The sequence below is a fragment of the Danaus plexippus genome (genome assembly GCF_018135715.1).
Source record: "Danaus plexippus chromosome 9 unlocalized genomic scaffold, MEX_DaPlex mxdp_24, whole genome shotgun sequence".
NCBI lineage: Eukaryota > Metazoa > Arthropoda > Insecta > Lepidoptera > Nymphalidae > Danaus > Danaus plexippus.
The window spans coordinates 2,538,840-2,556,083 of record NW_026869847.1 but is presented as its reverse complement, the minus strand read 5'-3'; the positions used below and the strand labels follow the sequence as shown (position 1 = coordinate 2,556,083).

The window sequence follows — 17,244 nt, the reverse complement described above, 5'->3', positions numbered from 1 at the left end:
ATTCGATGTGACTGCACCTATCTTTTGGTAGCAATAGATCACCTTTTAAATTTATATGCTATTTATGTATTTAAGCCAGTTATAGTTGAAATTATAGCTACGTTTTTAGGTCAAAAACTAATTATAAAAGAAGATTTATATGAAACCCTAAAACAGTTATAGTAAGTTTATCTTTTAGTCACATTTTTAAATTTTTCAGATTACAGAACAGCTTCATAATTTATTCCTCATGATGTTTTCAGGCCTTTAAGTAAAGACAATTTGTTATATAGAAGCTTATTCTTAAATAGCATTTGATCACGGGCAGACGAGATGTGCCCATCTCGTCTGCCCGTGATCACGGTTGCTGCAAAGTAACCGAAACGTCGGGATTATGTAGTTTTTCAAATAATAAAATCCGCGTAGTATATCCGAATAATACTAGTTGCATTTAAATTAATAAAACTCGCGAAAATCTTAGATCTCATTAGCATTTAATTCACCTAACATTCCGAAAATATTTAGGTTTTCATTTTAAAGAAGAAAATCTTAATATAATGTCTACAATGAATTTGCAGATTCCATATTCTATACACCAAAAATCTATTTTCTCGATTAATATAAATAATGATTTAATATTGCACAATTCGTTGAAAACATTTTCGAAAAACCAAATTGCTCACTTAAAAATTTCACTCGCCTGATTGAGATAATTATAACAGCTTATTGTACAATAAATACGTATGGTTTACACTAAAATATTTAAGAGTCAAAAATGTCTATTGTTACTATTGAACCATAGCTATTCTAAAAGTAATAATAGTAATACAAATTTAAAGTACAATTAAATTTAAATTCCTTCAAACTGAAATGTAATTATGGTTAAGAACAAAATTACGATATGATGAAATACGTTATGAATGTATGAAAATTATTATATGAATCGCTTCGTTCGAAAATATTGACACCCATCCTTTTAAGGTTTTTTTTTTGCTGAATCAAATTTTCTTGTACAAAGGCACACGTTATGTACGAGGGATAACATCTCAACAAAATAGTGGGAGGTTCATAAAATGTATTAATAACTTTTGATCATATATTTAATTTCAAAATCATTATTTATCTAAACAGACAAAGCTTTTTGGGATATTGTGCATTTTTTATTATTTTGTTACTACATAATCCCGTTGTTGGGGTTATTTGACACTTCACAGCAACCGTTATCACGGGCACACAATATGAAAATGATGAAACACATGGTATCCGAAAAGCTTAGTTTAATTTAAATGAGTTGGTAGATGTAAGAAACTTGGATATCATCATTATTTATGATTGTATAAAAGGTTTTACCGTTTTACCGTTTTATCCTTTATTTATTTAGTTATTATGTTCATTTGATTGTTAATATATTTCATGTAATTTTTATAAAGACTCTGAATTTAATAACCATAATAATGAAGCCACAAGTATTGCTCGTGTTTCAGTATTAAAATAACAGATCGTATTTCCGAGTAAATTTCATGGTTTGTAGAAAACCAGGTTTTCTATTTTAGAGAAAACGGGTTGATGTTGAACAGGATTTTCCTTTTATGTTCGAGTAAAGAATTGTAATAATCGTGACAAACTGCTTAGATGAAAAAACAAAAAGACCCTTCCGTAACATTACATTATAAATATAATAAAGTTTTGTTAATAAATTAAAATTCAGTGTAATAATTTTCACCTTGCTTACTATACATTCTGAAAGAGAACCTATAGAAATAAGCATATCATGGCCAACGAAGAGAAACATTTTTTGATTAAAGGTGTTTTAAGTATTTTTCATTTACTAGATTTTTGTAGAATGGGCCATAATTATTGCAGAAAGGAAATATTAAATGTAAAGGAGACGTAGTCTAAATTTTAGACTTTTTATTTCTTCAGAGTCCCTAGTACCAGAAAACATTAGACATATTCACTTCATGTTATAAAATTATCTTTAAGAAATATCTTCAGGTAAAAAAAGTAAGGCTGAAGAAGTTGAGGAATGCTTTGGATTTGAACGTTCCTTGCCATTAAGGAATATTAAGAACTTCATATTTATTTCTTGATTATCATTAATTAAAGGATATTTTTAATTCATAGGTTCCATATTATAGGTACTAAAGTAATATAAACGATGGGAAACGATGTATTTATGTACCGAAATTAAATTTTCAACAAAACCCAACAACTGCTATCCATTCTAAGCATTAATTAAAGCTTTGTGTTGTTGTCTGTTTATTTATTTTTTTAATTCCAAATTATAATTTTTATATTTTGGTACTACAACACTATGAAATAAATCACGTCGTTTTACATAACAAAATAAATGTGTATAAAAAGATGGAGTCGTGAATGAATAATGGAATTTATGTAAATTGTCCGACGTCAGCACTTGGCCTTCCGGCTGTAAAAATATTTTTGATAAAGAACTGCGTATTAACCATTAACACTGACAGTAAAGAAATATATTTCATAAAATTTGTCATGAGAAAATTACTGTATTTTGAAACATTAATTTTTTTTATTGAAACTATATCCTTTGCCATATTTATATATACTAAGCCACAACTGAAATTTCACTGTTAGAAGTCAGTCAGAACTGACGTAAGTATTTTTCTCCTTGTTATTACAGCGTGTAGTGAAGAATATTGTATCAACAATAACTTTTCAATCTATTTTCGTAATAAAAAATATTGTATTAGTTGCTTCTTTATTCGATTAACAAAAAAACGTACATTTACCCAGATAATTTATCTATTTTTTTCCTCGGAGTTCTTATAAAATTATTTTAGAGTAAAACAAAATTAAACTTTTGACAGCGTCCATATTGTAATCCACTTCCATTATAACAACATTGTACTATTGTAAATTTTATATTTTTGCTTGTGTTATTTTAAAATTTTATACCATAGCTTAACTTGTTTATTCGGAAGTAAAGCTCCCAAACGACATCTGTAAATTATACCCGTCTTATTCGGATTTAAAAACACAGCTTTTCAAAATATGCTTTTCGAAGTTAAGTAACAACAATTTGTAACTCGTTGTTTAGTTGTCTCTTTCCCGAAAGTACAATAATTTTATCACAATTTGCAGCATTCTGCGAATTGTATTAAAACAATGACACTATAATTAATTTCTGATAATAAACACTTAACCAATACATTGCATAACCGGTTGATGAATAAAATATTCATACGAACAATTTTAATTACATATAGAAAGCTTTAATCTGAATGAAAAATAAAATACGTGATTAATTTTATAACAATACCGATGTAATAAATGAAATTATTTGCTCATAAATAATATGTACCCACGTTGATTACATTTATTTGAGTCCCGATTCATTTACAAACATACTATATTTAATTCTTCAAAAAATGTATATTTATTTACATATTATGTATCCTACTGCTTCATTCACAGTTTTTTTAAATATAAATATGCATGTTATATTATCATCGTGAGTTTACTAAAATAATATAAAAACTTATTTAAATGAATAAAACTCGCGAAAGCCTTAGATCTAAATAATATTAAAACTCGTGTTCAGGACACAACTTTCGACTTCCAAAGAATACATGAAATTGCTCTAAACCTTGCTTGCGATTCATATCATAATATAAGTTTTATTTTAAAGTTCTACCAGATCGTTATTTTTAAGTTTTTGAAATTTGTATGAAAGTATTGCATTAAACCATTCCTAAGGTCACCGAGAAATTCCTATCTAGCGATATTTTAAGGATAATTAAAACATAAGATAAAACCCATTCATTGTATTCAAGTATACTCAGCTTAAGTAAGAACTCTGATAAGATCTATTGTGACAATGGACAAAGACCGTTATATCGTATCGATACTAAAAATCATCGATTTCTCAAAAACTTTTAAATTGATGTTTCTAACATACTTCAAGTTTTTAAACGGTGTTATAAACAGGGAGAGATGTCTGTCTTCTCAAGCCGAAGTTAGATCTTCAAGAATGCTTATTTTTCTCATGACAAAAATCCGAGGATAAAATATGTTATTAAATACTATGAAAATGAAATATGTTTCATGATCATCAGCCTATAGGAGCCCACTGCTGAGCAAAGGCCTCTTCTCACATGGAGAAGGTTAGAGCATTAATCACTACGCTTGCTCAAGACGGATTGGCAATTTCAATCTTATAATTTTGAAATTATAAGACCACGTTTCCTCACGATATTTTCCTTCACTGTCCATCAGTGGTGTCTAAATACTCTTAGAAAGTACATATGATTCGAAAAGATCGCATTGGTACGTGCCAGGTTTCGAACCCGCGCCCTCAGGTATGAGAGGTGGGTCTTTAACCTCCAGGCCACCTCGACTGTAAATGTGTCTGTGACACTAAAATGATGATGATTGTATGTGGTCGTTAAATGACCAAATACGACTATGCGACTACGTTTTAATTTTGTATATTTTAAATCGAGTCATCCATATTTACGAACGACTTGATTTAAAATAAAATGGTTTGTTAAACCTTTTCTCGCAGTACGTAATTTCAGCTATAAAATTGTGAATCTGAATTCATCTTTTTAACTAATATTAAATTATCCTGGTGGCAAGAAAATTACTTAATATTATATTGAATTAATAAGCCTTACCTTTTATAAAATTCTTTTTACAAAATCGCATACCTACTGTGAACATACAAAGTTCATTAAACAAAAATTATTGTAACAATTGACCCCAACAAAAATTGGCAGCAAATTTTGCTCTTGAAGATGCTTAAGACAATTGTTAAAGAACTTTCCGTAATTTATTAGCAAAGATTTATACCAACTAGGAAGTAACAATCATTTTTAATAATTTATAGAATTTAATTTTATATAAACTAATTAACAATTTAGTGTGCTAGTAATTTAAGCATACTTAGCTCTTAAACAAATTAAATATATGTTTGGATGTATTTTAGTTTATTCTATCTTAAATCGTCCTTAAAATAGCAATTTCATAGAAAACTTAAAAGCGTGTGTGGAAAATTAAGTGCGGCGTACAGAACTTTGAGAAATAAGTACCAACTTCTTAACATGAAGTTTCAAAAGTTTCATAGATTTATGCAAGGAACTTGAGCTACGAGAAACTTGAGCTACTATTTCGCTACAATATTGTTGTTTCATTTAACCGCTATATTGTTTTCAGCAAAAGTTATAAATGAACAGGCAACTTCGAGGAGAGATATGAATGTGTTTGACTTAAGAAACGGACAGTTCGTTTGACAGAAAAGGAGAGTCCAAATATTAATAATAATGAAAAACTACTGTGCATAATGAGATCTAAGATCCTCGTCTGCCCGTGATCACGGTTGCTGCAAAGTAACCGAAACGTCGGGATTATGTAGTTTTTAAATAATAAAATCCGCGTAGTAAATCCGAATAATACTAGTGTCATTTAAACTACTGTGCATGTCTTTGCACGGATCAAGGATTTTTTTTTATTTATTGTTCCTGACCTATCATGGCTGTTGGATTTGTCTAAGTCATTTATCAACATACTACTACTGCTAAATTTTCAATTATATTATAAATATGCAAAGTCAATCCTTGTTTAAATAATGATACAAAAAATGTACATAGTTATTTAATATAAACAATATGATTTACTGATTATTCGAATTATAATAATTTGATAGAAATTTTACTGTGTTTAAAGATTAATGTCAATATACATGTATATTTAAGAATCTGCGCTTTTTAATGTATTATATGTGTCTGTCAATATCATGGTTCATACATGATATTTTTAATTACTTTAATGCAATTCTTACGCATTTTACTTTAAAAAAATAGTGTTAAGCACTTCCCCAAAAAAACTTTGACCATTTAGCACAGTCCTCGTTCATCCGGTCGCACAAGAAGCTTGGAAAGATTAAGGTCTCTAGTAACATTATTAGAAGAACAAATTGCAAGTTTGCTTGTAAAGTGCAATCTTTAAATCCTGCTTCTCTCTTCTTTTACTTAAAAACTTTTACCAGCATGTCAAACAGACTTTCAGGGTGAAAAAATAAACGAGATCATTTGTGTTTCAGGATCTGTTTGTTCAAACGCCATGTACATTCAGGCTTTAAGTGTTGTTAGTATACATTATATATAGATGCTTATTTAATTATATTTGACTTTGAAGCACAATTGAAACAAAGCAAGTGTTACGTATCATTAAACAAGCGTGCCAAGAAAATTAAAGTCACACTTATACATAAATTCAAATCCCTTCCTTGTTTAAGTGTTTTAAAATAAATATACTACTTGAAATATTAATTCTGACTTTATAAAGACAAAAAGGGTCAGTAGCTACAAGAGTACAATCATTATATAAGATGTAAAGGAAAGTATAAATTATTATTTCAAATCAAACCTTCCTCTTCAGCCCCCGGGAGAAGCTGAGAAAACTGATATTTTTATTAAAAAAATATAAAAATTCCTCCATTTCATCATCATTTCAGGAGAAGCTGGGGTTTCACTCGGAATATTAATCGGACGCTTCTCGGCGTATAAGATTGAATTACTCAACAATAGCGTATTAAAGCATGTACCAACATTTAAGTGAATCTATCGGATCAAGGAAAATCTAATCAAGTACATTGCCCGGTTAGACAGTTGCTGTATCTCCTGAATTAATCAACTTCTCTAGCTAGTTTAGTGTACATATTGACACGTTCCGCAGCCACTCTTGTAATTACATTAGGGTGTGATGGAATCACTTAAATTATAACAATGTCATGTCCATCAATACGCGTAGGATTTATTATTGAAGTATAGAAAAATATTAAGAATTCTATTGTTTTCATTAAATAATTATGCAGTATTGCACTATTTAAGTTTTATAAAACACTAAAAATTATCGGGAAAAGATATGCATTCGGCTAGATTGTGAGATTTAGGTATAGAGATATTTATATTTATAGATTAATGTACTTTAAATTTATTTATTTTTTTAAATAGTACAACTTACTGTTATAAATTTAACGACATAAAAGGTATGTCTCATAACGATAACGAAGTTCATAACGATGGTAACTATATTTTAATTTGTTCACATTATTTCAAATGAAATACTAATTTCTATGTGCGTTTAACAAAAAATAAATTTTGATTTAATAATAAAAGGTTAAAAGTAAAATCTAGTAAAAAGGGAGTCGTAAAACAATGATTCTTAGTAGAAATGCGATTTTAGTGATCAAAGTGCTTTCAAACGGTCGTGCCACGATCTAAAGCACAATGAACAATCAATCTACGTTCGACCGGTCCCAGTTACACGACAACAGCCGATAGAACGTTCACACTATGTTTGCGCTGCATAAACTTTCTGTGTTATATACATTGCTTTGTAACCAGGACAAGTTTTCCAATTACGTGGAACGTACGAAGCGATGTATACTTATAAAATAAATAAGCAAGACGTCTTATTTAATGTCAGTTGTAACTTCGTGCGGTATGTTTACTGAACGAATAAACAGTAAATAACTGTGAATGACTGTATAAAGTAACTACTTTGAGAGCATTTGCTCTGGCTCACAAAATGTATATTTTTTTTAATAAGCCAAACTAGAAGTCATCAGGAGCAAAATTCAAATAGATATATGGTTCATGAAATATAAGAGATTGTTAAGGTAATAAATTTAGAAAAGTCTATGGAGGCGTAATCCATACATTTTAATTTTGTTCCTTTCAATAAAATACAAAATCCAATATCAGAAATCCAGTACAATATTCTTAGAAATGTGTGTTGTTTTAATTTAAAAGACTTATACCTTTTTTAATAGAGGAACGTTACATACAGAATAACAAATTATTTTAAATAATACTACGAGAATTTCTCATACCAATAGACAAAAATGCAATGCACTCTACCGTGGTTTGAATACACAAGCAGAGACATAAAAAATATATCAATGTGAGAAGATACAGGGCGCGGTTCACGGCCAGCCAGAGGCCAGAGGAACTTATGACCAACGAAAAAGAGTAAATGATTGGCCCAATGTTAGTAAAGCAATGGCTTAACAATTTTTGTGTGGTGTCAAAAATGTTCTGGTTCACGTGTTCTCTGTGCGGAGTCATCAGCATTACCCATATTTAATGTACAACGTTTTAGATGCAACTTGATTTTAGCTTTTAGCCCTATTGGCTTTGACGTCACCGGGAGAGCAATACAGTATTGATGCCCTGGCGACGTTCGTTCAATTTCAATATGAGTAAACTTTGCGCGCGTAACGAGATTTATCAATATCAACTTTAGAAATAAAATTATAAAACAAAAAATATCATTGGCGTTTAAAACTTACATTTATCTCTGGTCCAAAGTCCATGTTTATATAAATTATTAACTAAATGGAGGGCAAATAAAATTTTATTTTTTCTTAAATCCTGATAATTAAAACAAAAATCCCAAATTTACAGACGGGCGTGTGCTAGGATTGGAAGGTCGACTCACTTGTTTATATTTTTATAATAGAAGAACAACTAAGAATGTTAAAATTTTAAAAAAAAGGTTAACATTTTGTTAAAATATTAACTTAAACAATTACCACAAAAACATTAAACATAAAAAAATGAACTACCCTTTTATATTCAATGTTTAAGTCGTGTTTGGTTTCCAGTGAATTTTAACATTTATTTTGTTTGAAGTTGTTTTTTTTTAAACAACGAGTTATAAAATAACTTCTTTGTATAATTGAGGCGTGCCAAAAAACGGCACGGAATTAAACTTGTGGTGTTACTTTGGGTGAGAGCCAAGTTTGAAATGGAATGAAGCAACAAGCGTGGCTGGAAAAAAGGCAAAAGTTTGATTAATTCATATTGCAGCATTCACTATCGCTTGATAATATAGAATTCTATCAGCATACTATTTATATAACAATATTATATTAACTAAAACAACGGTCAACCTAAAAATGACGACATTTTCATAAGTATCCGTTAGTATAGTTTAGCTAATAACCAGTTCTAACATTTTAATGTCAAGGGTCTGTAAACCTTTAACGAAGGCCATTATTATTTTTCATCACCCAAATTCTAATAAATTAACAAATACCTACTTTAAATTAATATTAACGAATAGTTTGAGAAAGTAAATTAAAGTATTGAAAATATTTTAACTAGGAAAAAATAAAGCGTTGTCCTAAGACGTCGTGAATTAAATTCAGGACTATTTTATATACAGTTATGTTCTTCCATCTTACCATATATTATTCCCTAAATAAACAAAAAATAAAATATAATCTAAAAACAATTGAATAAAGATTTTATTTTATAATAACTAAATTACATCATAATTAGAACAAGCGATTTAGTGTGAAGGTTACAACATTTCACAAAACTTTTATAAATAATTATTAAGTGAAATTAGTTCATGACAGTATTATAAACTTTTGACAACGTTCCGGCGTTCGTTAATATTTTGTGTTGGTATTTTTTCAAACTTTTTCGCTTAATAAACTTATTTAACCAAACTGCAATCGTTTGTTATACAGTTAAAAATAACAACCAGGTTATGTAGTCGTAGATAGGTGTTAGTTTTCAGGAACAGCGAAATCGATGAGGTTAAAATTCGATTGCAAATTTTTCTTCACTTATACAGCAACAGGCCGTCGGAAGGTCATACGTAGCATACGTAGCATAAATTACAAATGTAATATCCACGTACTGAAAATGGTGGATGGGAGAGAATATTACTATAAAAATACATATGACTACAGGTGAAATTTTCAGTTTCAATACAAAAAAGATCACGTTTACTTGCAGTTTTATCTATACCAATTTTTTGTTTCTATATCTATATCTTTAAATATATTTCTGTTATATTTGTATGGTTTTACTGTATTACTGTAAATAATATGTTACGTCATAGCATCATTGAAATGGCTGTAGATGATTTTCCTTCTAGCTTGATAACATATATATATATATATATATATATATGCAATTTATAAACTAAAATGTAATAAAGGTTTTGTTTATCGTCAAAACTTCAATGTTAGATTGTTATTTTTTCTAATTTCGTTTATAATGTATAAGCACAATGGGATCCTTGGTATAATATCAAACGTTCGAGACCCTTCTGTGTTTTATGTTTGCATTTCATAAACCCAAAATTTACATTGTAAATATTTTAGTAGTACCTTGATTTAGTGTGAAGTTTGTGAATAATATTAATTGTGTATGAAAAGTATTCTCAGATAAATAGTATAATAACTTAGATTCCTAATAGGCTGCTCTGAAGAACTAGGAATAAAAATGTTCTCAACAGTAACTTCTCCCATATAAATACCCCTTCTCCTATATGTCCAAAGTATTAATAAAAATTTATACAATACAGCTAATTTCAATTACATAATAAATTTAAATAAATAGTATTACTTGTATTCATAAACTATGATTTCATTATTAAGTTTTATGTATTTTGGTAAATTATAGTTAATAATTTTAATGACTTAAAATATACCTACATAACACACTAAATATAGTTTTCCAAGTATCTCACCACGCTGTTTATCGAAGAGAACGAAGAGACTAGTTAAAGAGAACTTTTCATTTAATTAAGGCTTAATGAATCAAGATATAAAGTAAAGTCGTCAACAGTTAATTGTACAATTACTTTAAGTTTATTTAACCTGTTAGATACAAATGCATTTGCTCAAATAAACAAGGGCCAAAAGATATCCGATTATTTGATAATTATTTTTCAATCACACAAAGATAATTCTTTGAAAAACGAACACTATTTGCACTCAATTAAAATGAAACTACCCACAAGCACTTTTAAAGTGGTACAAAGCAATCGAAATGTACAATGGAATAATAAAATTTTGGAATATATTTGAAAAACATAGTTTTAAGTGACTTATAAATTTATGATTTTGTACTTTTTAAGTATATTTTATAATTTTTTCTTGTTTAATGGAATTTACGAAGAAATGTAGTGTTTAAAAGGTTTACTTATAATTGAATTGTTAATATTTAACAATTATGCTGGTATATGGAGGCACTTGATCAACTAATTATACTTCCAAAATGCATTAAATCATCTTGAAGAGCTGGTACTCTTAACTGCTGAATCGATGCTAACCAAAAGATAGCCAAAACCACCGCAAGGGATATGGAATTTATACGACACGAACCACATTGAAATCGGTCGATACGTTTAAGAGCTGTGATATCACAAACAGACTCCTCTATTAGCGTCAGGGTTGAACATTTTAATTTATTCTATATATAGTATTAGTCCACGGAAGAATTTGTAGTATACTACTGATAAAAATTTAAGTGTTTTTCAGACAGCGTTTCATACTTTAAGCAGGTCCCATCAACTTAGAATAAATATATTTTTTTTGCTTTTCATTTGTGAATTTGCCGTAATTATATTTTGTGTAAATTCTAAATTTTTCAATTACTTTATATTATGTTATTAAAATAATCTTACTAGAATTTAAGTAAATTATAAAATAACTACAAACAAGTAAGAAAGGCAACAAAAGGTACAAAAAATATATTTTCAAAAGCATACCAGATGATAAGAAATCTTGCTTTAAAAATATTTAATCATAAAATCTTAGAAAGCTGATTCAAAGAAATACATAGAATAGTTTTCTCTTTACGTCAAGTCAAGAAATAAAAACACTTGGTAAAGAAATTCTATAGACTGTGTATATACATAGTTTCGTTTTCTACCCCACCGTTATAATATTCACGGTTGAGTCAGTTGCGTGTTTTCTCCCTACGTGTCTCACATTAATTACTTACAAGGATTAGCTGCTGGGGGCAGTGAAGTTAAAGCTCCCAAAATACACACTTCCACAAACTAGTAAATTCCCGGTAGCTTTTATAATACCAAAGGGTTCATCGAATAGAATGAATACTCTGTGGCTTTAGGATACTTTAGGAGTAAATATTTTTGGCATATATTGCGGCAAAGATTTGTTTGAGCTAAATTCATATCATATAATATGAACTACGTGTTTTATTTAGTATGTGAGAATGTGTGCCAAAATACATTGTTTATATACCAACTATTAAGTTAAACCGTTATGAAAAAATACACCAAACTAAGACTAATACAGAAATAGAAAGTCAGCCCAGAATATTTGAATAATGCTACAAAAACTAACATTCCTCTAACCCAAATTTAATCTTCACTTATCACACAAACATTATGGCAGCAGTCCATTAAATAACTACAGTGAAATTGGTGGACCAAAGCCAATCAACCGTGTGAGCATTCGTTGAGTTAACGCTTGCTTCGTGTGATTAATTGTACGTTAGCCATAAATTTATTAGGACGTGATGATATCAAAGACATAATTGTAACGTTTGATACTCATGCACCAGATTTATATGCGAAATTTCGTTTATTTTGCAATTCTCTTCTAATATTTGCCTAGTATCTTCATATAACGACTAAGAGCAAATTTCTTCGTTATATTTTTTCCAAAAGTAAGCGCTTAATTATTATTTATTCAATATATTATACCTGTATTAATGTTTAGCTTCAAACAACATATGAAATTTACATTTCATTAACCAAGAGTTTATTTATATTTGCTTAAGGTATTTTGATATTTGTTTCCTCATAAAGACGATTGCGCGAAAGGTAATATATCACTAAAATTGATCACCGATATGTCACAGAACGTTTTAACGTGATAAATCAAATACAGTTAACTGTTGTTTATGTCCAGAATGTATAATACTGAGATAAAAAGCTGATGTTAATAATTCAAACGTTGTCTACAACAGGCTTTATAAAAGTTTATAGCGTGCTTAAACATCCTCTCAACCACAGTAAAAAAAAAGTTATCCCTACTACGTACGTAGGTACATATGAAACATAATCTATGTTAGACTATGTTGCAATTATTTTTAATGGATACACTACCCAATCTCATTGTGATATTTATCTTTGTAACTAAAACAATACAAAAGTCTACATATGTTTACTAGAAATAATTAATAGAACATTTTCATTTATATAAACTATTTTTATTAAGCTATTTTCATATAAAGTTACTTTGAAATAAGACTCGATTTTCTCTATTAGGTCATGTACTTACGTGTATGTTATAACACATCTCGTGTAGTCTCACCTGATCTTCGAATGAACACGGTAACAGCGAAGTAATCAAGAACTCGTATTAAAATAAAAGAAAATTGTTTGTATTTGTACGTAAACAGAAAATGTAATTTCATTTTAAAGCTCACATATATTTTATTTTCTAATTATGAAGAAGCTTCTTTTATTATTATTATCCTATCAGACTCTTTTCTAAAAATAATTTGCGAAATTCATACCACATGATACAATATAATTAATTTTTGGGAGTCGATTAAGGCCGTGTACATACACCAAATTACGTATCTATCCCATTTAAATAAATATTATCCAGAAGATTATTGGCTATTAAGAGACATCAGAACTGAATTGAGTTTTAATTAAACGTATTTTCATTATTTTATATCGAACAGAAACTATATAATCTAATACCCAAGTAAAACTTAGAATACCCCCTTCGGCCGTAGACAATTTGTAACTGTCAAGAGTTCATATTTGTAGTCTGATTAACGAAATTGGCTACATTTTTCTGTACAGTAAGATATGTATTATAAGTCTGTTCAGTGCTACAAGACTTCATTAATAATGCAAAGTTGTCTTTTCTGTCCCCGAAATTTACATTCCAAGTTATTTTACTGTTACACTTTCTTCAATCACTCTTACTAACAAAATGTTTAAAAAGACGAGTCGATTTTTTTACTGAAAAGCATTATCCCAATTATTAAAACACTTAAATATAACTTGTGATAACAGTAACAAATGAAAATTTTGTATGTATGAATGTTTCATCTTCGTTAAAGATCGGTCCGTATAAGGCTGTTCTAACGTAAATCCGTAGAATAATCCCACCCAGGTCTTCTAAGCCAGTCCGTCTTGAGCGACGTGCTATCATTAAACATTGTTTTAGACTTAGGATGAACATGAACACTAGAGCTTATGCTAGTCTAGATATATATAAACACATAAATTATGAGAATCCATCGTTCCTTATGATGTTACTGTTTAAAGTCGTGAAAAAATCAATTAAAGATTCCGGGATCGTGCTGATCTTTCCGAGTCTAAAATCCTAATAACTAAATACTTCTTTAAGATCAAAAATTATCATCTGAATTTAATATAGAATTTATTTTTTATAATAACAAATTAACACTATCATAAGAAATTAATTGGAAAAATAACTGCAGACCATTGCGGGTTCTTACATTTTACTATGAAATATATTTATAGAAGCATACAAAAATCTTTTTGAATTAAGTGTATATGTTATATAATGTAAAAACAACTAAAAAAATCTTTAAAAATGTAAAAGAGATACAATCCACTCAAAACAAAACTAGCAAACTTGTGTCACATTTTTCATTCAAATCTAAATTATTATTTTTTTATTCGTTAATTTGAAATACTTCATTACCTTAATATTTAATCAAAAACCAATTCACCGAAATGTGTTGTAAAAATTAATAGATATACAATCCCGAGGGGCTTACAATCGATGCTAAAAATATGATGGCTGATCTATTATAGTCAGAGAGCCGACGAGTGCCAACCGATAAATGTTGAACAATGTTTGCTTTAACTATTGATTTTCAGATAACGAGCAACGCCCAGCATTTTACTCCGGATGATCAACTCATCTCTCGATTCCAGTTACATCATAAACAGACTGCCGGAGAATGAGAAAAGGTGACAGCTTAAAGCTTTCAGCATAATAACCACGTCGACCGCCATTTTGAAAAATATGTTTATCATTAAAATTAATTGTTTTGGAATGCAATCCCTATACAAAAAATCTATATGTAATATAGACAAAAGATGTTATATATTACCGTAAATCGCTTAAAGAACGGACCCATATTAACTCCGCTGCTGGTAATTGGCCAAAATTCATCCTTTATATCTCTTACCGAGGAATATCCAATATGGCGACAGGGTGAGCCAATTTTGGAGCAATCATTATCCTAGCTTGCTTTAAGCGATGGCTTATGGATCCGACCCCTAAGAGTAAAATGGGAAACGAGGTGTCGGGAGATATTTGTTTTCAACTTTACTAGCGATATCCTTGAAAGAATCTAAAACAGAGTTAAAGGGGATTAATGTTCGAAGTTAGTGATCGCTTTCCGAGCTGCTCGTGATAATAAAGTGTAAAGATGTAGGGTTTCTTAAACAGGAGATGGGAAAATTGAACACTCAATTACGGCACCGCGTCGCCTAACCCTCTTAAGCAATTATAATAACTTCTTATTATTGTATTCTTAAATCTTCATTCTGTAATAGAGGGCTATATTTAAAGAAGATTATGATTAGAAAAATTATGGCTTGATACTAAAATTTAAACGTGACGAAATATACAGTGTCTTGACACCAAATACTGCATAATATATAATAATTAATGTTACATGTTACCTTTAAAATCCATTACCAACTTGTTTCCATCTACCACTAATACATAAGCCATAACATTATATCAAAGTAAAACTTACCATTCTTCTTCTATAATTTTTATTCATAAAGATGGACGTAAGACATCATTATACATTTCCACTTATCCAGCTGCTTTATCTCAACAAATAAAAATACGAGTGACTTAGGAAAAGTTTTGCAATCATGTTTGTAAATCTACATCCAAGACAGCAGAGAAATACTCGTTGTATAAACTTGCCAAGCAACTCGATATTTTTCTTTGTTTCCAACTGTTTTAAACAATAGGGATTTAATCGTCTTTAATGTTTTAGAGAATAATATGTTTGAAGTTGAATAATTCATGAGTTCATAATGTTTCTTGAAGTAAATGAAATTTTTGATGTTAATATTTACAGTCAGTGAGACTGAATCCAACTGAGGATGAAATTGTTTAAATAAAGCACAAAAAATTGTTTACTACACAGTAATAGCGATGCTGAAAAATTTCTTCTTAAATGAAGAATAAAATTAGAGAATATTTTTTTCGCTTCCTCTTTTTAAAATTTTTCCTTTACTACGACTTTTCATTTACTTTACGGTACTCATGTTACCCAGACAGAATTACAAAGGTTCCATAGTAAAAAATATACGCGATTCAAACATAGTTTTATATAAAATTATTCTGCTCCTGAAAACTTTAGAAAGCATTGGTGTTTTTATGAGAATTATATTTTAAAGTGTGTTTTCGCAAGCGTATTGAAACCGAAAACTAGAAAGTTTTTTTTTTTGTTCAGACAACCTTAAGCATTGCATTATTATTATTTAATCAAGGACTTAGCTACGCTCTTTGTGTTTATGTTCCCAATAAATATTCTCATCAATGAATTTAATTCAGTTTATATATACAAATATTAAAATTCAAAGTTGAATCCAAAACTTGTTATGAAATCCATTATGTAATTGTAACCATCCTAAAACGATTTTAATTTAATATTTTAATAATTATTAAGTTTCTATAATATTATAAAAGAAACACATAAAAATCTTTTTAACAAATAAATGCTAACTAACCTGCATAAGACGTCCTGCTACTTCGAGCTCTAATGCACAAATGACAGTAAAAGGCGCCGCAATAAACTCCGACTACCCTACAATGCGTTATTCAATACTTAGCAATATACTACATGAATTGCTCCACGGAACTCCGTTCAAGCATGCAGTCTTTTCACTGGATCACGATAACCGTCTATTAGCTGCCAATTCATCTTTTGTTGCTTATACATCTTTATAGCTTTACCATGTAAATTATTATTATTATATTTTAAGATATAACTTATTATTTTTCAGCTTTTGTATTATGTACAATCAAACATCTGCACTAATTACCCTCCATTACAAAAATTTACACAATATATCAATTATGTTAAAATTAAGATATGAATATAATGGTTCCTACACCCTTTATTTTGAGTGTCACAAGCACCTAACATTTAAAACTTAAATAGGAATTTGGGTACAAAATGATCTTAACTTCTCTAAATTGTTCGGCTTTTGACAATGCTAATATTTTTTTTTATTCCATCTTAATTACTTAATTACTCACAAATATTTTTCATGTAAAAATACTGCAGTTATTGTTTTTTTATTTCCTGATAATTTAAGCGCGACCTCAGACCCATATAAAGTATTTTAACCATTCACAACTATATTGACTGAATGCTAAGGCTCAGATATGTACTAATAGAAATTTTAATTTATGTTTACGGTGCCCAT

At 29.1% G+C, this 17,244-nt stretch overlaps 1 protein-coding gene across 3 annotated transcripts in view; it reads right to left on the bottom strand.

Moving 5' to 3' along the window:
- Positions 1-17,244, bottom strand: part of LOC116767323 (slit homolog 1 protein) — a 59,333-nt gene that overhangs the window by 25,233 nt on the left and 16,856 nt on the right. Inside the window, exon 1 of one of the 3 annotated variants that reach the window (XM_061527269.1) lies at positions 11,766-11,882. The exons of the other annotated variants lie outside the window; for them this stretch is intronic. The gene's annotated coding sequence lies outside the window, so the exon portion shown is untranslated. Of the gene's footprint in view, positions 1-11,765; positions 11,883-17,244 lie in introns of those variants that run through there. 3 annotated transcript variants of the gene reach the window in all.